This window comes from Zingiber officinale, chromosome 10A (genome assembly GCF_018446385.1).
Source record: "Zingiber officinale cultivar Zhangliang chromosome 10A, Zo_v1.1, whole genome shotgun sequence".
NCBI classification, from domain to species: Eukaryota; Viridiplantae; Streptophyta; class Magnoliopsida; order Zingiberales; family Zingiberaceae; genus Zingiber; species Zingiber officinale.
In genome coordinates, this window is record NC_056004.1 from 51,586,802 (window position 1) to 51,611,734 (window position 24,933).

Below are 24,933 nucleotides of genomic sequence, written 5' to 3' on the forward strand. Positions count from 1 at the left end.
TATTCAGATATCTGAAGGTGACAACAGATTATTGTCTCTATTTTTAAGGATCAGATATAAATCTGAAAGGTTATTCAGATGCAGACTGGGTTGGGAACCTGGATGATAGAAAATCCACATCGGGCTATGCATTCTTGCTGAATAGTGGCGTTATCTCTTGGAACAGCAAGAAACAAGTTTGTGTAGCTTTGTCAACTATAGAAGCTGAATATGTAGCATGTTTAGCGGCTGTGCAAGAAGCAGTCTGGTTGAGAAGGTTCCTGAAGCATCTAAAGATTATTGAGGACAATGGGAGTCCAGTAACTATCTACTATGGTAGTCAAGTTGCAATAGCTTTTTCCAAGGATCCCAAATATCACAGCAAATGCAAGCATATATAAATTAAATATAATTTTGTGAGGGATATTATGGCTAAAAGAAAAGTAATTCTTGAGTATATCCCTACATGTGTTATGCTTGCAAATCGTTTTACTAAACCAATGATTAAAGAGTCATTTAAAGAATATATAAAGTCTTTGGGACTTCATAAAATGTAACAATATTGAAATAACAATCAAACTTTGTGATTTGATTGTGTGAATTGTCATAATTTATTCAGTGTATATGTATATGATTTTGTTACATTCAAAATCTCGATGAGCATGTTGGCAGGTTGAGATTGGTCCATTCACATGAACAATCATCTCTATTTGTTGAGTACAAATAGAGGTAAGACCATTGCTTATGGGACAGCTTAAGTAGCTACAAAAAGAGACAGACCATAAGTTAAGGTCATTTTGATAATTGTATCAAGTTGAGATCATTTATATGTTAATAATGATCGAAGTAAATGAACCCACCATTTACTAAACCTGTTGAAAACCATATTAGAATTCATATGTTGAATTCAAGGTTAAACATTAGGTATGTCTAGATCAAAATCTGTACGATATTAAATTTGAAGACAACATGCGCTCTTTTTAATAAAGAGAATAACAACATAACATGTGATTCATACCATATGTGCTTTTATGACAATAAAGGTAGTAGAAGAATGGATCCCTGTTTCTCTACTATGTGAGACCTTTGATATTATAAGTTAATCTCAGTTTTTGTCCTTAGTGACTATTTAGTTGTTTACTTGAAGTTTTAATCAGTGCCTCTTACTTTAGCTTGTATCCTATGGCTATGGATGATTCGGTCTATGGAGCATAATTAGAAAAATGACTGATTGAAATCAATAGATTCTAGCTAAAAAGGAAGATTAAATATATTTATATTTTTTGATGTTATTTACTAGTCGACCTATTTCTGTTATGTATAGAAATGATAGTAAATATTTGAATATGGAGCATGCTCTTGAGATAATAGTCATTATAAGGGATTAGAGATGGTTATATTGTTGTAAATGAAGATTATTTAATCTGGATAAATAGCAAGACATGGGTATCTCTAAAATAATGACTGTGTGTCACTGGGAGATTGGATAAATCCTAGATAAAGGGCCACCAGGAGAGAGAGGTTATGTTCCATGAAGAGTGTGACTCTAATTTATTTGGAAGAATGACTAAGTAAAGTGTAATAACTTTGTTAGCATTGATCGCTCAGAGAGCAGTTATGTAAGGTGTAACAATCTTCTTAGCAACTATTACTCAGTGTACTTGTTGTCGCATGAACCATTTTCTCTAAGTATGGATTGAATGTTCTAATATGGTCTTTGTGACCAAACTCTCAAATAGTCTATGTGACTTATTAGGTCTTTGTGATTAACTGGTCTTAGTGACTTACCTGAATGAACAAGTCTTCGTGACTTACCTTGAACGAGTGGGAGATGTAGGAAATGGGAATGTGCCCACATTGCCCACTACTCTTAATGAAAAAAGTCTATTATACCTCTGAGTTATTTTTCCTTTATAAGGGGTGTGTCTAAGGATCATTCATGGTGGTGGAAAAAGAGACAACAAGAGAGGAATAAGAACATCTGAGGCGGTGGGATTTGGTACGAGGAATTGCAGAGAGCTTTCTGACTTTGTGATCGCTCTTTCGACAGTAAGTTCTACCATCACCGATTGTAGATCTGCAAGAGATTGTTGTAAATATTTAATTGTTTTGTACAATTAATAAATATAATTCCTACAATGAAGAGGAGGAAGAAACAATGGGAGGAGAAAAGGGAGGAGAAAGAAGAGGTGGCTGCATAGCATCAACTTTATACTGCCACTAACCTTAACTATCTCCTCCCTAATTCTCTGATGTTCAACTTTGCCGAAAAGAGAAAAAAAATCTTTGACGGTGTGGAACATTGCATGAGTATTCTATGTAGTTCTGAAAAGTATACCACATGTACAAAAAAAAAAAAAAACTGAATGCTTTTCTGCTCTGGAGTTCTGAAGACTATTTGTGTCTAGATTCGTATATGTATGTCATCATAATCAATCTGTGTTAATCCTATCAATCCGTGTTTGTCATCATGATCAATCCGTGATAAATTGAATGTGTCCATGCAAATATTTGTGTTTGTTACAGGACTTTTTTATGCAGAGCCTACAATCTGTGGAATTTTATGCTAAAAACCATCGTGACCATCTGAAGGTATTATCTGAATCTACAAATTAACAAAAAATAAAGTTTTTTTACAATGAAATATTGTTCCATTCATGAATTCATTGGTCATATTAGTGCTTCCATCAATTAAATGCGACTTTTTATTGCAAATATCCTCTGTACTAGCAAAATTATCCTTGGCTTGTTTACCACTCAATTTTTAATCCAACATTTCCATTGTTTTTAATGGCATGTTAAGTTGTCAAACAAGATTTTTATGTTAAGCCTTTCTTCTAAAAACTTGCTCATCCTTCCCATATTGTCTTTACTTATTAATGCTCCTTTTTATGAATTATGTTGTTTAGAAGGAATTATTGATGCGCGTAGATTATATATACTATTTTGAACTATTTGATGCACATCTATTTATATTTTATGTTTATGATCTATGTGTTTTGCACCACTTTCAGCATAATTACTATTTTACATTTAGAGATCTGCTCGGTGTTTATTTTCACTTTCAGGAGCAGTTTGGAACGAAAAAAGACGCTTAAGACGCAAATGAAGATTAACTGAAGCAAGGATTGGAGTGCCCAAGTCATTTCAGAACCAAATTGGGTCTAGCCATGCCTTGAGGCACATCCAGATGAAGATCCAGATGGTGGCCGTGTGCATTGGCATGGCCAAGGAAGCAAAGAAGACATGGTCATGCCAAATGACATGGCTAGAAGGAAAAAATAGCATAAGAAAAGGGAGAAGTCGTGCCTTGAGACACAGCCAAAATATGCACGTGCCATCCTCCAGTGCCAAGTTAGACTTGGTCATGCCTTGAGGCATGGCCATATACCTAAAGGTGCAGTTTTGAAAAGCTGAACGTGCCAAATGGCATGGTCCAGAAGAAGAAAAGCAGAGTTGCTCTATTTCGGCCGTGCCAAATGACACGGCCTAGCCATGTGAACAGACCAATTTGGCTCTGGTCATGCCTCATGGCATGGCCAAGAAGCTAGCTGCAGAAAAGGCCATGCTAAAATGCATGGCCAAGCTACCAAAGCCAGAGCAAAGTAGGTTTTGGTCGTGCCAAATGGCACGGCCAGAAGCCCAAGCAATGGTTAGGTCGTGCCTAGAGGTAGGGTCACCTCGTGCTTCGCCTCTATTTAAGAGGCACTTCATCTCCTTATTTTGAGAGGAGGGTCCTAAGAGAAAAGTGACCATCTAGGTTAAATCTTAGCATCAGAAGGCATCATCTGGGCAATCTGAGGCCATCCTGCTGCTCCATCCTCATCAACACTCCAAGATCTTCATCCGGGGGCTTCACTCAACTCCAAGATAAGTTTTTCTTCCCTCTCTTTAGGGTTCTTGAAATTCTTATGTATATGAGCTCTTGGATAGTAGATCTTTCACTTATGAAGTAGATTTTCATTATTATAGGATGTAGGAAGTAATTGTAATGTGTGAAATATTGTAAACTCTATTGAATTGTTAGTTTCCTGGTTTGATGAAGCTTGTATGACACTTGTTCTGTTCAATGAAATGCTAGTAAGTAGGCTTTCCCTTATGAGTATGAATTTATCTATCTAAATTATATTTCTATATATATAGGCCTTATTTATGAGTTAAATGCATTGTTGTGTGTCTATATTTGGGACTGGGCATGAACTTGAATTTTCATTGGAGAGATGCATAGTTTGTTGTCTCTTTTGAGTGTACGTTCTAATATAGCTCAGCATGACCTTAGAATACTTGTTTGAAGTTGGATATCTAAGGTAACTATCATTCTATATGGAACATAACCTCCTAAGGGAGAACAGTTCTATGTATGGATAAGTCTACCACTTGACCTAATGGGCTTCCCCTATTCATATGATACGCTAGTTGTCACGCCCCCAGAGGAGACCGTACCGAAAAATTTCGGCAGCACCTCCCCTGTACGGGTGACAATCTGAGGCATACATACATACAATATACATCAGCCACATACGGCTGGAATATATCAACACAACCACGCAGTTATATAAGCAGCCCACTCGGCTGGAACAGAAATAAACACAACCACGCAGTTATATAGATATATAAATCAGCCCACACGGCTGTACTAAAAATCAACACAGCGGAAATCACAAACAACAGTCACAAAACACAAATCAACTAACTGCGAGCTGGCTCGGCTTGACACAATAATATCAAACCCAATACAAGACAATACAAATACATAAACAAGTACAAAATCCAAAATACAAATAACGCAAGAAATACCCGCCTTTATATGTCGATCATATCAAACGATCTCACGTCAAGACGCTCATCTCATATCGAAATCCTGCAAATCACACGATGTACAGTTTAGCTAATCACATATGTAATATCTAGCTAAACTCCCAAAACTCAAACTAACTAGGGAAAACCCTAATCGAAATGATTAACCTCAAAGGTCAAATAACGTTCAGCCCACTGTCAACCCTAGTTTAATCCATCCAATTGATTAAATCAATTTAGGTCATCCATTAATTAAATTGAATCTCTATTATCAACAGATTATTAAAATCCCAAATCTGATACTCATCAAATAAATCCATATCTACCTCACAAGATTAGATTTATACGTAAATCATCCCTATTCCAAAACCAAGCCTCAACAGATTCCCAATCCATCACAGCCAAGAATCAAATCTCCCTTAATCATATAATATGTACAACCCATCCATTCTATAATCAAATAATCAATTTATTACAGAAATGAAACAGACACTCTAAATAATCAACCTCTAATCAGATTTTTACCTCAATGTCATCCATCCACATACTTCTACGGGTTAGCAACAATTAAGCATCCAACAAACTAGATAAAGAAAACCATCCAAACAATCTATTAATTTCTCCATTACAATCCTCTTACCTCTTCTTCTTCAACAACCAGAAATTGACACGGATCAGACGGAGTCAGCCACAAACCATCGGCGATGTGAAGAGCGAAGCCAAGCGAAGCCACTGTCTACCAAACATCTACCCCCAATCAACACTACATAAAGATCAAATGTCCAAATCTACTGCCAAGTTTAACTAATTACCTTCAAGAATCAATCCAATTCCATAAACTCCTCTCGGATGAATGCTACTGCTGTGATCATGAGCAAAGGCGGTAATGAATAGCAGCGTGTTGCTGGCCTAGGCTAGGGCAGGGCTCCGAGAAGGTAGAATATTTCTTTGGTGGAAGGAGATGGTGTTGGACCTCCTTGGTCCAAGATTTGATGATGAGGGAAGCAGTGGATCTCCTTGATCCAAATCCAGTGATGAAGAGGGAGATCGGCATCCACAATAGGCAGCTAGGGCTCGGCTTTCCCACCCTTTCGCTGAAGATCGGGCTGTGCGGAGCAAAGGTCTGAGAAGGTGTGTATCTAGCAGAGATGTTGATGAGAGGCTGAGGAATAGAAAGCTCCGGCGAGCGGCAGCCTGAGCAACGCCGTGCGATCAGGTACCGTGGCTTGTCTCCGGTGCTCGCGTGAGGGAGGAAAGGCTAGCTGTGTGGTGCCCTTGCGAGAAGAAGAGCCAGCGGCTATAGCTCGAGGGAGAAGAAGTCGCCGGCTGTGCGGTTCATCGCGGTCGGCGGTGGTGCGGCGAATCGCGGGGTGAGGACTCGGGGAAAAGGGTTCGGCGCAATGAAGGAGAGGAGAGAAAGGAATCGGGGAGGAAAAAGGAATTAACGAAATAAACTTAGGGTTTGCTCAATTAAAGTCTAAGTTGATTCCTCACTTTTAGGTATTCCAAAGAGGCTTTCTCTAAACTTAATACTTGATCCCCTTAAAATATGTCAAACAAGCTCCAATTAAATCCCAGAAAATTCCTAAAAATTCCTGAAAAATCCAATAAGATTATTTATCAAATAACCTTATTATTTAATTATTATTTGGGCACCGTATTTTACACTAGTGACCTACGTAATATAGAGACGTATATTCAAGAGAGACCTTGTGATAGGAGGTACTCTACTGAAAATCTGGACTCTCTAAATTACTTCTTCACTTGATGACATACTTGGTTACTAGTAAGGAAAGTACTCTGATACACCGTCGCGGGGTGGAATTCAGTAGATGTTTACACTGTCCTACAAACATGCAAGCAGAGAACTTGGAATGGGTCAATTCATAACACAACATCCACCATTACAATGAAACCTTTGACCTAGAATATTTTATTAATAAAGGACTTCCTCAGTTATCTTTCTTTACTTTTATTTTCGTATCCTAGTTGAAAATCCAAAACACTCATTTATTGATTGTTGTCTAGTTAAATTCAAAGTGCAAAACCAATTAGCATTTAATCCTCAATCCTCGTGGGATCGAATTATAAATTTTATTATTTGATGATGACCATGTGCTTGCGGTAACACATCAATTATATGTTATTCTTTTACTGATATTGTTGTTACATGGCATGTTTTTTTATTTTAACTGGAAGGTAATGAAACATTGTTCTGCAGGCAATACAAAAATTTTACAATTGGTTATGATCCCTCCCTGGGTTCACTCCCGCCCAGACTATAATTTGGGTCAGGATGGATGGTCGGATGTAGCCTGGAGGCCGTCGATGTTGGCCAAGTGACCAGGCAGCTTGGCGTTGAGTGAGAGGCGGCCTCCAGGTAGCCTCCGGCCACCCGCCGTGACCCAAACTATAATCTACGGGGATAGTGAACCTAGGGAGGGATTGCAACCAATTGCATCTGGATCATAGTCACAATCTGGTCCATAATTACAAATGGTCCATCTCCTGATCTACTTTTTTTAAGAACAGTGAAAAAAAGCTCAAAAGAATGACTTTTTACTGAAAATAGATGTTACCCAAAGACCTAGGCATTGAGATTGTGCTTACAATATAAACATATAAATTGGTTTGTTTCCTAATAACTCAAGTTTGGGTCAAGTGGTTTGTCAATCAACTTGAACATGTGGCAAAAGGTGATTCGCTCACCCTCAGTGCTCCTATCAACTTATCTCTAGGCTAACACAGAGGAGGTAAATCATGGATGGCTACTAAACATTAGTATAGGTGGCCAAGACATAGAGGAAGACATTCTCAGGCATGCCGAGTTTCGACACCAAAACCTCGTGTGGCAACACCCCATGCTTTACCCACTGCACCACCCTGAGGAGACATCAATCAACTTGAACATGCTATCAAAGCAAGAGGTCGGGGACTCAAATGCAACCTATATTAAAAATTTATTTAATCAATTTAGTTTTTGGTAGGTCAATCAAGTCAAGTACTCCAACCTTGTATGAAGGGAGTGTTAACAATATAAATATAAGCTCCCTGATTGAAAATTCAGAAATAGATGAGATGTTAGGATTAATCAATCTAGACCTATTTAATCTAACTTTCACAAACTAATCAATCAACCTGCTTAACCTGACTTTCACAAACTAATCAATCAACTTACTTAATCTAACTCCAATTGAATCAAATTCAAATAAATCATCCAAATTCAAATAAATTGATCAAATTCAAATCAATTAAATTCAAGTCAATTGAATCAATTTCAAATAAATTAGTCAAATACAAACCAAATCAAATTTAAATCAACTTTAACACAATTCAAACCTAAATTTTTCTTTAAAACTTAATATTTTTTAAAATTCAAACTTAAATATTTTTTAAAATTGAAATTTAAATATCTTCCAAACCTAAAATTAATTTTCAAACTTTAAAAGTGATTTTCAAAAATTAATTAATTTTCAAAACCTTAATTAAATTTTCAAAATTTTAAATTAATTTAAAAAACTAAATTAATTTTTAATTTTTAAATTAATTTTTAAAACTAAATTAATTTTTAAAACTAAATTAATTTTTAAAGCTTAATTAATTTTTAAAACTTTAAATTAACTTAAATTAATTTCAAAACTTAATTAATTTTCAAACTTAAATTAAGTTCAAAACTTAATTAATTGAAAACTTAATTAATTTTCAAAACTTTAAAATATTTATTAAAACTAAATTAATTTGAAAAACTTAATTCATTTTCAAAACTTCCAATAATTTCAAAAATTAAACTAAATTTCAAAACTTAAATTATTTTTAAAATTTTAATTAATTATTCAAAAATTAATTTTACCTAAACTACTATTTTCTAATAGCTAGATAGTAATAAATGGTTAGATATTTATTAAGAAAAGTAGATGATTATTTTAAAATATTTTTTAACAAAAATGTACTTTGATTATTTTCATGCTTGGATTCTAGGATTTTACTCATGTGTTACCTAATTTTTCAAACTTTTTAAAAATAAAATAATGATTTAAATACTTTTGTATTCAAAATTTCCATTCAAAACAAGTACTTAAAAGTTTTTTTTAAAAAAAAACTAAGGCATTAATTGAGTGGGAGTTCCTTATAGTTTTTTAAATTATTTTTGATATAGGTCAAAGGGAAGAAAAAGAATTAAAAGTTAAGTTTCAAATTAAGTTTTTTTTTGTCAAAATCAAGTACTTTTATAAATTTTAAAATCAAGTTCTTTTTCAAAATATCAAAAGTTAAGTTTTGCAAAACCTAAGTATTTTAAAAGCTAAATTTTTAAAGAAGTTTTTTGAAGTTAAGAGTTATTTTTCATGGGGAGCTTACATTTAAAATATTTAGGAAACCCTTGAAAAGTATGCATAGAAATTATAAACTTTGAAAAAGAAATTGAAAAATCTTACTTGTTTATGTTTTAAGTTATTCTTAATTTGTTATGTTTTACTTAACTTTGAATTGTGTTGTCATAATAAATAAGGGAGAGATTGTTGGTGCAGGAAGCACTAGATGATTGAACCTAAATTTTTATAATGGCAAAGGGTTCAAACTTAAGGTTTGTTATTATTCTAATGAGCTTGACTGAGTGTGCAGGAAAGTCCTAAGTGAGCTTAGGCAAGGTAAACTCCTACTGAATACTAGGCAGGTGGAAAGCTCTAGTTATGGTTTGGCAAGGGAACTCATGGTCCGAGGGACTGGGTGGAAAGTCTTAGCAGGTTAAGGATTTCAGGCAGAAAATCCTACGAGTTGAAGATAGTAAGTGAAAGTCCTGGAGGTCGCGGACACCAAGCAAAAGACAGGGTGGGTAGGGGATGCTGAGCAAAAGCTCAAACGGTCTGAAAGACCAGTTTGGTATCAGGTACACTCTCTTGAGAGGAGTATATAAGTATCTCATAATAGTTTTGATGTAATTAACCAAGTCAAGTTAGGTGATGTTGTCTTTTGATGTCTTGTGTCTAAGTGTGCAGGAATTTAGGAGTATAAGGGGTCGAGCAAAAGATGCAGCTAGTGAGAAAGACGACACTGGAGAGAGCTGAAGGGTTGGTGCGTCAAAAGGACAAAGTGATACAGAAGAGTACACTGACAAATGAGAAGGAAGCACACGGGGTTTCTGAGGGATGAGAAGCCGGAGTCAAAGGTTGCTCGAGAAGGTCAGAAAATGGGTTCGGGTGAGCCTTATTTCGGATGGCCGAAATCACCCAAGCGAGTGGAGTACACTAGCGGACAAGAAGGAAGCGTGTGATGGTTCCGAGGGATGAGAAGCCAGAGAGGAAGGTTGCTCAAGAAGGCCAGGAAAATGGTTTCGGGTGAGTCCTATTCCGGCTGGCCAAAATCACCCAAGCAAGCGGAGACGGAGCAGAAGACCCAAACAAGAAGTCAACTCCAAGTTGACTCTGGTTAGGGCACCTAGAGCTATTCCGGGTGCCCGGACTTGGTACGAGCTCCTAGATCACCCGAGGCAACTAGGATGCCCAGGTGTGCACCCTAGTCAAGAGCTGGTTTAGCCTAGTTCGGGTGCCCAAATCTGGACCAAACACCTGGACTAACTGTCGTGATCTGGTGCAACATGGATAAAGTTTTATCCAAGTCCAAGCGCCCAGAATCCTTCCAAGATCCCGGATCAGGGTTATAAATACAGCCCTAATCCCAGTAGCTAAATAGAATGCTTGTAAATTATTCTTCTTCTATTTATTTTTGTGATTTAACTGCTATAAGAGGCTTCTCCGCCTGAAGGAGATTTATAGTGAGCTTTCAATGTCATGGATTAGCAATCCCCTGATTACAAACCAAGTAAATCTTTGTGCCTCTTTCCTTTTGTTAATTAGCTTTTTAATTCTTTTATACAAGTGTTAATTTTAATCAAGTTGTAAGTTTCAAGAAAGGTATTTTTTGTTTGTTATTGTATTATTATATCACACACACCACACGCATACAAGACTTACAACATGCCAAATATGATTACATAATTAGAATTTTACGGGAAGTAAATTTACTCTAGGTATACCTTACAGATGACCTGTAACGAGAAGAGCATCAACCATAGTGACATTGTTGAACCTCTCCTCTATTCGTATCCACACCGAGCTCCTCAAGACAATTCCTTGAGTATAAGTCTCTCCTTCGGAAGTTAAAAGCCACGAGCTAGCGAAGAAGAGGGATCAAGAGGGAGAAGAAGAGAAGCATAAAAGGGAGAGTTTTCCTCCCTTGTGGTGGTCACGGCAACAAGAGGGAGAGCCCTCTTGTTGGCGATGGGAGAGAGAGGAGAGGGAGAGGAGGATTGGATTTCCAAAAGTCAATCAACCAAATAATGAAACTTGCATCTAATTCTCTCTTAATTACATCTATATATAATCCTCTTTAATGAGTTAGATTAGAAAGCTCAAATCCAACCCATTATCCTTAACCAAAAATTAGCTCATTAACTCCTTGGTTTGGTTCACAACTAAACTAACTTGGTTCATGACTAATTCATGATTGAATCAAATATGGTCCAATGCTACCATAAGAGATGTAACCCATCTGCACTTCCATTATGACAAATATTTCTATATTTATCTTATGTATGGTCCAACCAAATATTTATCTCTTGATCTAAGAATCTTATTCTTTAACTTATTTTACGTCTTTCAAAGACTAGTTAGTATGTGTGACCCAATAGGTTCCCAGTTCATCTTTGTCATCCATAATTAACTACTTAATTATAGAATGATCATGAGTGACACCTAGTAGTACATCATGATCCCCAATTAGCTGGAAAATCATAATTGATCTAAGAACTAATTCTAAACTCTTTAACAGCTACAGTGAGTCATACCTTGTTTCTTTCACTCATCTTATACCTACTTGGTTCTGGACATGGTCTATGTATTTGCCCCTACTAGAATGACTATGCCACACCTAGTCCAAATAATATTTCCTCGTTCTATAAATTTAAATCACTCGTACAAGAGTCTCATACTCTTAACTCGTGATGCTTTAGCCAAAGACTTTGAATAATAATCCTAATGAGTGGTCATAGGGTATACATCTCCTTGCAAAGAGTGGTGAATCCTCTATGGGCTATCCAAATATCTTTAGGTATTTCGACTTATACCCAATCATCTCAGGTCTACACCTCAATGAGGTGCTTTCTTAAGATGTTAAAGTATAAGTCTCCATGCCCAAGATGACTTGTATACCTAAAGTCAAAGGAAATTTGCACTCGAGCTATAGTAAGAGCTTCATAGACATATCTATATATATAGATAACCATATGAAGTCTTACAATGAGTCACTCTAATGAACCAGTTATCATAACTAGCATCCACGTTTAACTCTCGACATCCTAATGTCTCCAGCCAGTGAGAAAATAGTTGTTTGATGAACCAAGGAGTATAACCCGTGCTAGTCTTATAGAATTGATGATGTCTGAATACATCAATTTGACGACTAGGGAAATTCCAATACGTTCATAATTACACATGTAAAGATATTCACTAGTTGTGATCTAATCACAATTTCTCTCATGTTATCAATTGTATTATGGGCATTCAGTAAATGAGTTTAAGACAATCAAATATATAATATATACTCAAATAGTGAATCTATATTTAGTAAAAATTGTAAGACTATTGCCTTAGGACATCCCTCAAAATCTAACACTCCCACTTGGCCTAATGTCAATCGCCACAGTGTCCTAAACTGTAAGTATGAATGTGACTCTTAAACTTACTTTGTGATAGAGTCTTTGTCAAAAGATTCGCTAGGTTCCTTTTAGTGGGAATTTTCTTGAGCTGTATTTCTTTCCTACTAATGATCTCCTTGATAAGATGATAGCGGCGAAGCACGTGTTTTGATCGCTGATGAGACATAGGTTCCTTTGCTTGCGTAATAGCTTCGGTGTTGTCGCAGTAAACAAGTAATGCTTCAATAGCAGATGGAACTACTCCAAGTTTGGCAACGAACTTCTTGATCTAAACTGCTTCCTTTGCTGCTGCTGAAGCTATAATGTATTCTGCCTCACAAGTAAAATATGCAACAATATCTTGCTTGGAACTTTTTCAACTAACTGTGCCTCCATTTATTATGAATATGAATCTAGACTGGGACTTTGAGTCATCTTTATCCGTCTAGAAACTTGCATCTATATATCCGCGTATGATTATATCACCATCTCTATATACCAAGAACATATCCTTAGTTCTTCTCAAGCACTTAAGGATCATCTTGACAGTCGTCTAGTGATCCATTCCTAGATCAAACTAGTATCTGCTCATAACACTCAGAGCATATGATATGTCAGGCCTCGTACATAACATAGCATCATGGAAGATCCTATTGCAGATGCATAAGGTATCTTATGTAGGACCCTTGGCAGTCGTCTAGAAGGGGGGTGAATAGCCTACACAATAAATTCAAACAAAACACCTTTATCGATCTTTACAGCTTGATTAAAATTAGAACTTGTATAAAAGAATTAAGAAGTTAATTAAAAGAAAGAGACACAAAAAGAGTTACTTGGTTTGTAATCAGCAGATTGTAAATCCAAGAAAATTAAAGCTCACTAAAGTCTCTTTCGAGCAGAGAAGCCTCTTACAGCAATCAAGGCTCACAATACAAAGATAAACTTAAATGGAATCGATTACAAGTGTTATTTTTCAACTACTGGGATCAGGGCTATATTTATAGCCCTGATTGGGGTGCCTGGAAGGGTTCTAGGTGCTTGGCAGGGGATAAAATTTTATCCCCGTCGCACCAAATCATAATAGCGTGCGTTTGGATAAACTTTCTGGTCTGGGCACCTAGAAGGGTTCTAGGCGCCCAGACTTGGTCGACACAGCCCCTGCTGGGTGAGGCGCCCAAGTGATTTGGGCACCCAGACCTGGTCCGGGCGTCTGGACAATGAGTCAACATCCTGTTGACTTTTCATTCTGGGCCCTTGCTCTGGTTCTTCTTGCTTGGGTGATTTTAGCCATCTGGAATAGGGCTCACTCGAACTCATCTTCCAACCTTCTTGAGCAACCTTTCGCTCCAGCTTCTCGTCCCTCGAAACTGTCGCACACTTCCTTCTCGTCTACTAATGTACTCTTCCGCAACGCCTCGTCCCTTGGACGTACCAAGCTTGTCAACTCTCTCTCATGTCGTCATTCTCGCTAGCTGCATCTTTTGCTCGACTTCCTATGCTTCTAAGTTCCTGCACACTTACACACAGGATATCAAAATATAATATTTTTAGCACCGAAAAGTAGCTAGAGGGGGGGGGGGGGGGGGAATAGCTCTTCGCGTGCTAGATGCTCATCGTTGCTTGTTTATTCAAGAATGCATAGCGGAAATACAGAGAGACAACATACAACGCTAACACGGTTGGTTTACTTGGTATCCACCTCACAAGAGGTGACTAGTCCAAGGATCCACACCTACACACACACCCTCCACTAATAAAACTCTCCTTTATGGTAACTACCAAGGGCGGAGAAGCCCTACAAGACTCAATACAAGAAGAAAGGGAAAGGTAATGAAATACAAGCTTACAATGAGTGCAAAAACCCTAACCCTAGTTTCTTCTCCTTGCTTTGATCCGCCTCTTGACTTGGAAGAACCTCCAAGAACCTTCAAGAACTGGCGATCTCGAGCTTGAGAAGAGCTGTGGAGGAGCTGGTGAAGATCTGAAATGAATCGGTGAAGAAGTGTTGAAGGAGACGCCCACCTGCAGCTCAAATACGACGCAACGGTCAGATCCCGATCGATTCGAAAACTCCCAATCGATCGGGGAGGCTTTGGATCGATTCACGGATCGATCCAGAGCGCCTCTGTGTTCTGGAAAAAAGCCTGGATTGATCCACGGATCGATCCAGCGCTTATCGTGCGAAGCAGCAGCGTCCCAATCGATCGGCTGATTGATTGGGACCTCTGGATCGATCCACTGATCGATTCAAAGGCTCTCTGTTCGCTAGGAAAGGCCTGGATCGATCCACTGATCGATCCAGCTCTTGGTTTTTGCCCAAAACCAAGTCTCATGCCTCTCAAACCAACATCCGGTCAACCTTGACCTGTTGGTACATCATACCTAGCATCTGGTCACTCCCTTGACCTGCCAGAACTCCCCACCAAGTGTCTGGTCAATCCCTTTGACCCACTTGGACTTTTCTCTTCGTGCTAAGTATCTGGTCAATCCTTTGACCTACTTGGACTTCCCAACACCAGATGTTCGATCATCCTTGATCCATCTGGATTTTCCCTTGCCTGGCTTCACTCACCAGGGCTTTCACCTAGCTTCACTCACTAGGACTTTCACCTGGCTTCACTCACTAGGATTTCCTTCTGCCTAGCTTCACTCACTAGGACTTTCACCTGGCTTCACTCACCAGGATTTCCTTCTGCCTAGCTTCACTCACTAGGACTTTCCATCTGCCTAACCTTCCAGTTAGGACTTCCCAGTCAGGTATCTGGTCACTTTTGACCTACTTGACTCTTCTTCATTCACCCTGATCAGTCCCTGATCAGAATCTCCCCATATGAACAACTGCATCTGCATTGTCCATTGTGTCTACATGTATTGTCAAACATCGAAACTATGACCAAGACTCAAGCTTGGTCAAACCAGTCAACCTTGACCTAAGGGATATTGCACCAACAAATATGACTTAACTTGACTTGGTTGATTACATCAAAACTACTACGGGGTACTTACACATCTCCCCCATTTTGATGTGAGCAATCCCAAGTTAAATTAGGGTAAACCAAAATATAGATAGTACTAAAAATGGTAAGTGCATATTTTGCATATAAGAAAAATTATGCAAAAATTAAAAAAATATACTCTCCCCCTAGACTTAACCTCTAGTTCTCCTTATTTGATCACATTAAAAATGATGGTAGAGCAAGAATATAACTTTGAAATCAATCTCAAATAGAGTCTAAGGGTTAAAAAGAAAACTGACTAAATAAAGATCAAGAAGTTTGAGTTTCAATAATTTGGATTTTCAATTTATAAATTTATATCATTTTAAGCAAAAATAAATTATTTTCTACAAAAAGCCATAGTTTGAAAAAAATGCTTAAAAAAGTTATTAACCTCAAAAAATCTTGAAATATTTTCTGAAAATGTAATAGAGCATGTAACATTGCAAAAAAAACTAAATTTTAAAAAATTTATTTTTTTTGAGAATTTTTAACATTAAAAATTTTTATTTGGATAAATAATTTATATAAAATTAAATAACGGTCACAAAATTTTTTTTAAAAAAAAAAAATTCTTGGACGGATAACATGACGCATTTTTATAGAAAAATAAATTTTTTAACAATTAGTTATCCTAAATAATTCCAAATTAAAAAAAAATATGATTTTAGAAAAAAAATCATAGAAAAATAAAACAATGGGCAAAAATTTCAAAAAAAATCTTACAAAGAGAATACGATAATCTTTCATAGAAAAATAAAGTTTGAAATAATAACTCTGTGAAATAATTTTAAATAGAAAAATATGATTTTTGTTAAATAATTTAATGATAAAAAAAATTAAAAATTTTTCCTACAGATGAGTATTGAATTCCTCTTTCTTAGAAAAATTAGGATCAAATTATTTCAAATAGAAATTATACAAAAAAATATTAAATCAAATAATTATTTCTAAGAAATAAAAATATCAAATCAAATGTAAGACATGCATAAAAATTTAATCCAAGCATGATTTTGAAATTCAAATTCCTTCCTACCGGATTAATAAGAAATTTTTTAATAATATATTTTGGTGATAGTTTTTCTGATTTGGTTCTTATGTTATCTATAATACCAATTAAGTCCTGAATAATATCGAGCTGATTAAACATGTGGGCATGCAAAATTTTTCAAATTTTTTATTTATAATTTTAGATTTTCATTTTCAACTTTTATCTTGTCAAAATCTTCTAATTGACGGGATGTTGCTAATGTTAGTTTTAATTCATCATTTTCTTTTTTATATTTTCTTTTTTATATTTTCTATTTTAAATTTATAATTTGTAAGAACTTTTTGACAATATTTTTATAAATTCAAACAATTTATCTGGAGGTAGAGATCGTACCTGACTTATCTTGTCGATCTCAAAATCTGATGCTCCTCTGTAGAGCTACTTTCTTCCAATGTTCCTCCCCCTTCATCGATGCTCTCAATGCTCATCTCCGATGAACTTACTTTGTCATCTTCTTGGTGACTTGCCACTAGCGCAAGTCCAGCGATGACTTCAATCTCTTACTCGGACAACATTTCGTCCCACGTCGCCTTTAGATTTTGATGCATTTCTGGACTAGTCTTTTGTCCTTGCTCTTGTCCTTGCCCTTGCTCTTTAATTTAGGGCGGTTATCTTTCAAATGTCTTTCTTCATTGTAGTGGTAGTATTTTACCTTTCTTCTTCTTATTTTATCCTGCACTTGATTAAATTTATTAGTTTTAAATAACTTTTTAAATTTTCTTACCATGAACATCGTTTCATTATCATCGAGAGAAGTTTCGGATTCCGATTCATCCATTTTTGCCTTTAATGCAATGTTATGCTTGGGCTCCTTCAGATATGCACACCTAGTTTCATAAACATCAAATATAGAAAATAACTCTTCCAAAGTATAATCCCTAGATGCAACTTAGTCTTATAATGATGAGCATCAATCTCATAGAGATTATGATAGAATTCAATACATAGTGTGGGATTGTATGTATATCTACAGAGGACTAGACTATCTAAGGAATCATGTTGTACTATATCTATGATATTAGGATAGTAGGTCTGATAAAAGGGAAGATTAAGGCGTCAAGTTCCTACAACTAAGAAGGTTTTGTTGCTAAAGGATTGGTTCTCTATGGAAAACCTAGGGTCCTGGCTAGGATTCGAGGAACTAGCTTCCTTTTGAGTAGTTTTATGTACTTTTTCACTACAATTAGGAATACAGAGTATAAATAAACTATCTTAAATTAAGGAGAGAGGTATTATAATAATACCGAGGCATGATCTAGTTGTAAGAAGACTTCAAGAAAGCCTATAGGTGGCAGTGTAGAGAGAAAAAGGTGAACGGGAGGAACTGTTGGATGAATCAAGCTTTCTGACTGGGTCTTGTTTATATAAAGCTTTATCGGTTGACCGATCAAAGGATCAGTCGAATGATTAAAGGATCAGTTGAACAATCAAAGGATTGGTTGACCGATCAAAAGATTAGCCAACTGATCAAAGGATCAATCGACTGATCCCTAAATTTGCCGAAATATCGACTAATCAAAAGGAGATGGTCAATGTCTGATCGACTGATTAAAGTAATCAGTCAACTTATAAATTGATGATAGGTCGATTTTTTCATATATGCTATCGACAAATTTATGTTATCGCTCGACTAAACCAAGTTTTCAATTGATTGATAACTTAAAGCAAGTTAACCATTTTGCACTATCTATGTTGAGGGGTTTGGTCAACCAAACCTAGGGTTCAGTCGACTAATAAATTTTTTTTATTTTTTTTTAAACTCATCTCACCATTTCTACGATTTCAAGTAGGACAAATCTATAGTTGTGTAAGATGATTTATTTGATTGAGTTTGATATTAAATATAACTTTTGAAAATGATTGAAAATTAATTAAGTTAAATTTGTTTTGAGTTAATTTCATATTAACTTTTAAATTTATTATTAATTGATTAAGTTATTGTTTTGATTCAACTTTTAAAATTATTAGTTTCAATTGGTTTAAATTTTAAAGTTAATTAAAGAATTATTAAGTTAATTGAGTTAGGATTTATTAGATTTTAATATTAATTATGAGTTGCTTAAGAATTATTGTTACGAAGCCATAAGTGCATGACTACGTCATCAATAATAAAAAAATATCTATTCTGCGGGGACTGTTGATTAAGCACTAGTTAACTTTGCATGGTGAATTATCTAGACAGTCAAAGGTTGACTCATAAATGCTAGAGAGAAAGAGAAATGAAGATAGAGAGAGAGAGAGAGTAGAGAGTAATTAAGAGGGAGAGAAAATAAGTGTAGGTGAATGAAGGATGATAGATGCTAAAATTTCAATTTTACTATGATTCTATTTAATGTCCCTATGGATTATTCATCTCCTTACCTAAATTCTTATGTATATGTAGGAAGTTAGATTCATTACCAGCTCTTCCTTGCAGTGGTCAAGCTAGAATACTATCTTGATCCATATCCTATGCTACTAAATGGTATTGATTCCTATAAAGTCTGTAAACAGGCTACACCTATCACTAGCGCCCCTCTGTCATAAATCACAAGAACACACTAACACTTAATAACATAGAGATAGAAATAACAATTATGTTCAATTCCCTTATTCCTTATGGAGAATTCTCCTCCCTTTCAAGGTAATACCCTAGATGTTCGTTAACGGATTACCCTTGTCACTAAGGCCCTTTAATCATATGATTTAGGGCATCCCCCCTATGGGGTGAATAATTAATACACATCTACATATTTACACCATTCAAACATTTTATCAAACATATAGAAGGCACAACATACATAGAACATGGCATAAACACTTCATTGAATAAGAAGATGTTCAAATACATAGTTCATACATCACATCATATTACAGTTACTTCCTACATCTTAGATCTAGAGAATCTACTCCATTACAACTGATTATAGTCCAAAGACAAAGAAAGAAGTAAGCTATAACTCAATACATGGAGATAGAGAGAAGAGATGCTTATCTTTGAAACGTAACATCCTTGGAAGTGCTACCTTGCTCCGGAGATGGACTAATCTTGAAGGAATGGAGGTGGATGAAGCCCTAGAGTTTCCCCCTAAGGGAAGAACCCTTCCCCAAGGAGAGGGAAGAAGTCCTTGATCCAATGATGAGTCAAAGAATGGGGTTCTTGACCCTTTTATACCTCCTCCAAACTACCTATGAAAATCAAGATTACAGGGGTCTGGTAAATCGACTTTTTCACCAATTAAACCCAATTTTCTCATAATTTACCCTGAACTAAAGTTGTAGCCCTTGAAACTATCTGCAATCTGATATTTGGATTGATCCTTGGCAACAACCAAGATAAAATTTATGCTAGTTCAAAGTTTGATCTAAAGTCTGGGTGGAAGTCCCGCTGAAGCCATAGTTAGGAGGCACGACTATGCCTTTTAGCATGGGTAGACTCTACTATCTCTTTGTTGAACTTGAAGAAAAGTTGTAGATCTTGAAGTTATCTAAGTTTTGGTATAAAGAACATCCCATAATTCCAAACAAGCACAAAGTTCTGCTATTTTATGAGTCATCTGTAATTTGCCCAGAATTCAGCATGACTTTGTTTTTGCATGCCACAATTTTGGCTTCTTCGCCACACAACCGTGTGGAATTCACACGATCATGGTCTTTTCCTTCTCTAGATAAAAGACACATCTGTGTGGGTCCACATAGCCATAGTCTTTCTCAATTCTGGAAGAATGGCACAGTCGTGCCTTTTGGCACAACCATGTGCTGCCTGTCCATGGGAAATTGACACAGTCATGTGGGTTCACACGATTTGAGCTTGCTTTGCCTCTAGTGGGGGGCATGACTGTGTGAAACCACATGACCTGACCTTGCTTTGCCTCCATGGGGGAGCACGACCGTGTGCTTTCACACGACATGAGCTTGATTTCTTCTGGAGTTGCTCCCGTGTGCGTTTTTCCTCTATTCTCGCTCCAAATAGTGTCCTATCAATCAAAATAAGTAAAGAGTAGATCTTCAAATAAAAGGAGTAGAAATATGATATTATAATGAAATAGGGTGCAATAAACATAGATTATTCTCATGAAATATAAGTATATGTATGCCAAAACATGTATAAAAGTATATATAACCTACGCACATCGCATCCCTAGACCTAAACCTTTGCTTGTCATCAAGCAAAAACTGCATCTAAACTCATGTGGTTAAATAGTGCATCATAATCTCTAGCAAGCCAATCTAATTCTATTAAATGATTTCATTGATGAGCAAGATACAAAATTTATTTAAATATGGCCTAAGTAATAGTTCTCCCTACTCAGTGTAATAGTGGCCTAAGTTTTTCAAATTTCAATCCCTAAGCCTAGTCAAGTCATCATAAAAGTGTGTTCCTTGTGCTTCCGATGATAGGCGCTTACCTGCCACACACATGATTTATATCTTTAAAACTACATAAGATCTCAAAGGACTACTCAAAATCAAGAGAAATATAACATTTATTTCCCTAGTAACCTGACTCGGTCTTAAAATGGTAAATTGTTAGTTTCTACTTATGACAACTATTTTTTATCCCTTATTCATATGATTTTTTTCTCTTTTTTTTGGTACTTTAAAAATATAGCATTAACATATATGCAAATATACAAATGCAAATGTAGAGATTTTGATTTTTCCAAGTGAGTTGCCATGATCCGAGATCATCCAGTAACCAAAATATAATTAAGAGGTCACCTTAGAAACATAAGTACTAGTCCAATTCTATGAATCATAAATATTTCAGAGTTATCTACCATCAAAATAAGGTAAAGTATGTAGAGATCCTACTATAAGGCCAATACTTAATTTTTTATAGTAAAAATATTGCTCACTTCAAGCTATCATAGATAGAAAAAGATAGATCACCAAACATACTATTGTTGGTGCGGGAAGCATCCGACGATCGAACTGTTGTTTTGATAATGGCAAAGGAATTCAAAGTTAAGGTTATATTGTTATCTAACAAGGTTCACGGAGCTTGCAGGAAAGTCCTAAGTGGTACTTAGGCAAAAGTCCTAACTGCGGTTAGGCGGGTGAAAAACCCTAGGGGGTGGTAACCCTAGGTCATAGGGGGCGGTAACCCTATGCGAAAAGTCTTGGCTAGTCGAAGGCTTCAGGCAAAAGTCCTAGGGGGTGGTAACCCTAGGTGGAAAGTCTTGGTGTCGCGAACCAGGTGAAAGACTAGACGAGCCGGGAAGCGGGAGTCCAGTAGAAAATCCAGAAGCATCGAGTGTCGAGCAAAAGTCCAGTCGATCTGGAGGATCGAGCTGGCATCAGGTAAACTCTCCTGAGAGTAGTAGGTGAGGACGCGTTCCCTGCAGAGGGAACAGTAGGCGTCGGGTCGACCTAGGGTCTTTTGGTCGGAAATCCGAAGTCAGACCCGGACAGTCTGGAGACTGTCAAATCCATTTCTACATCTTATCGTTTGTGCTCTAACTCTGTTTTGCAGGAACCTAACACTTTTGTGCATGGTTAGGTCTGACCGGGATCGGTCAACCGAACCCTCAAGCCAGCAGCTCAAACTTCCAGAGATTGGACCAGGCTCGACCAGAGGATCGATCGACTGAACCAAGGATCAGTGTCGACTGGATCAGGCCAGGTTGTTCAGGTCAGAAGGGCTGATCGGTCGACCGAACAAGGGGATCGGTCGACCAAACCGATGATGAGACTTGACCAGATCGAAGCTGTAACGCCCGAAAATTCTCAAAACTATTTTATAAATATTCTATGATTTTTTCTAGAATTTTAGGATATTTTTACAGAATTTTTAGAATAGCGGAAGTAGCAAAAATAATTAGAACCGCAAAATAGCTTAGGCGGGAATCGAACCCGGGACCTCTCGGATCCGATAACTTTTAGTTAGCCTTAGTAACCAGATGAACCCAGCAGGGCCGTGCTGAAAGGAAAGGGAAACGATTTAATTTATATTAGAGTTGGGCCAAAGTACCCACTTAATATAAATAGGAAGTTTAAGTGGGGTTTGGTTTATTTTGTTTAGTTCGGCAACTTCTCCTCCTCTCCAACCCTCACCGCCGACTCCCCTTCTCTTCTCCTTCTCTCGGCGCCAACCACAAGAACAACCTAGGGTTCCTTCCCTAAGGGCTCTAGGAGCACCTTCCGGCGACGACTCCGACACGAGGACGTTCCCCTCTGCGAGAAGAACACGTAGACGCGAGAGGATCGTCGAGAAGATCGTCCCCACCGGAAAACTAGCGACTAGATTCGTAAGAAAACTAGCGCACGAGGTAAGAAACCCCTCACCTGCAATATAAGTAGCTTTCGTTTGATTGCATGCCTTTAGTTTAGCTATATGCAGATTTTTCGGCACCCAGGGTGTGTTTAAACCCTCCTCGCAGATTAGGGATCTAGTTAAGCACCTCTAGATGGGCCAGACACGTTGTTCTCCTTCAGTTGGAGGCTCTAGACGTTGTCGGGTGCCTATAGGTGGTCTCCCTATTAGAGGGGAGAGTTGGAGCACACCAAGTGTTCGACAAAGTGATTAGTGTAGCTAAATATTACCTCAGATAATTTTTAACAACTCAGTTAAATGCATTAGTAGCATTTAAATCAGTATATTAGTCTAGTTTCAGCTTACATGGGACTACGGTCCAATGGGTGGGCTCCCACAGTCGCCTCTAGGTTTAGATAACCTAGCTCTAGGTTCAGATAACCTAGAAACAGCAAAATAAACAATTAGTAGCTATATTCAGTATTTTATTTTTAGTGGCACTGTACAGGATTAGATATCCATTGGGTTGGGCTCCCACAGTCGTCCCTAGGTTTAGATAACCTAGTAAACCCTACTAAATGCGGGACTTGCAAACCCGGGTCTAGCTAGGGATGCGCGCATAGTAAGTACAGTTGCTGGGCCCAAACAGCAGCATGATTACTATTTTCACTTATTATGATAATAGCTTTCAAACTTGTAATCTAGTTATGTGAATATAGTTTTAGCTCAGTTTTAGTTTCAGTTTCAGTTTAGTTCTCCTAGTTGATACCATGAGATAGCTCCATGCTTAGATTTTATTATGCATGCCATGTTTCAATATTTATGCCATGTAACTTCAGTATGCCATGCTTTAACAAATTCAGTGCATGTTTTTAAATAGCATTCTTTAAAAACATGTTTGCATCGTTGCATGTTTTAGTGAGGTAGTTGGTTTCTTACTAAGCTTAAAGCTTACAGATACTATTTTCCCTTATACTGCAGATAAAGGTAAAGGGAAGATGGACTAGCAGAGGAAGCTGGAGGTCAATGAAGAGATGGTGTGTGTGGCAGGAACCTGGAATGAAGATCCTTAGGAAGTTTAGCAAATTAAGAACTTAGTTTCTTCTCTTAAGACACTTTTATGCATTTCTAGTGGTTTAAATGCTATGAATTAATAAACCTTGCACTATGTCATGTTAGAATGCTAGTTAGTGGATATTAGAATGTTTTCCATGCATTGTATAATTGTTGTATGAGGTTTTGGCATGAACTAGTGCTGAAATCAGAGTTTCGGTGTGAAATCAGAAACCCAGATCGATCTACGGATCGATCAGAAATGGGGTAGTGCCACTGGATCGGTCAGCTGACCGCCAGTCGCAAACAGAGAGTTAGCGTCTGTTATGGATCGATCAGCCGACCGATCCAGATGCGAACAGTGGGTACAGAAGCTCACTGATCGGTCAACCGACCGATCAGTGAGCCATTGGATCGGTCTACCGACCGATCAGTGTACTCCTGGATCGGTCGGTAGACCGATCCAGCCGCATACAGAAGCGAGATGGTTTGTGGATCGGTCAGCCGACCGATCCAGGGTTTCTCTCCATGCCAGTATCAAGCTGGATCGATCACTGGATCGATCCGACAGCCCAATTGATTCATGGATCGATTGAAACGCCTAATTACAGCTAGCAGGACATCCGAGAGGCATAGATTATCTTCCCTAGCATGTGTGCAACTCCTAGGTACACCTAGAATATTAAGTTCAGATTTTACAGTAATCAGTTTAGTAAAATTTTAATCAATCTAGATTTCCGCAATAGTAATTTAGCACAGCATAATGTAGCGATCGGCCTCACAGCCTAGTCAGTAGAAGGCGGGTCGTTACAGAAGCGGAGCGAGCGGATCGGATGGGAGAAGACCGTCTGATCAGTCGACCGAACGCAGGGATCGGTCGACCGATCTGCCTCGGGTCAAGCCTAATCCCAAAACTTGGGGATCTGGATCAGCCTCACAGAGCCTATAAAAAGGAGCCTCGGAAGCAACCGAAAGATCATCACGAACAGAAGAACCTGTGCTCCTTCGTGCGCTGCTACAAACACTCCAACAACGCTCTGCTACTCCAATGAATTATAGCTCCAAATCTCTTTGTTCTCGTTTCGTTGGTATAGCTTTTCTTTTATTTGCACTTAACTGTAATTCAATTTGT

The 24,933-nt window shown here is 37.3% G+C and overlaps 1 long non-coding RNA gene across 1 annotated transcript; it reads right to left on the bottom strand.

Annotated features, from left to right (window-relative positions):
* Positions 1-4,664: 4,664 nt before the first annotated feature.
* Positions 4,665-6,230, bottom strand: LOC122027274. The gene is made up of 3 exons (XR_006124339.1): positions 5,589-6,230; positions 5,417-5,512; positions 4,665-4,840 (listed from the first exon to the last, which is right to left on the bottom strand). It is a non-coding gene; the product is annotated as an uncharacterized LOC122027274 (long non-coding RNA).
* Positions 6,231-24,933: the final 18,703 nt, after the last annotated feature.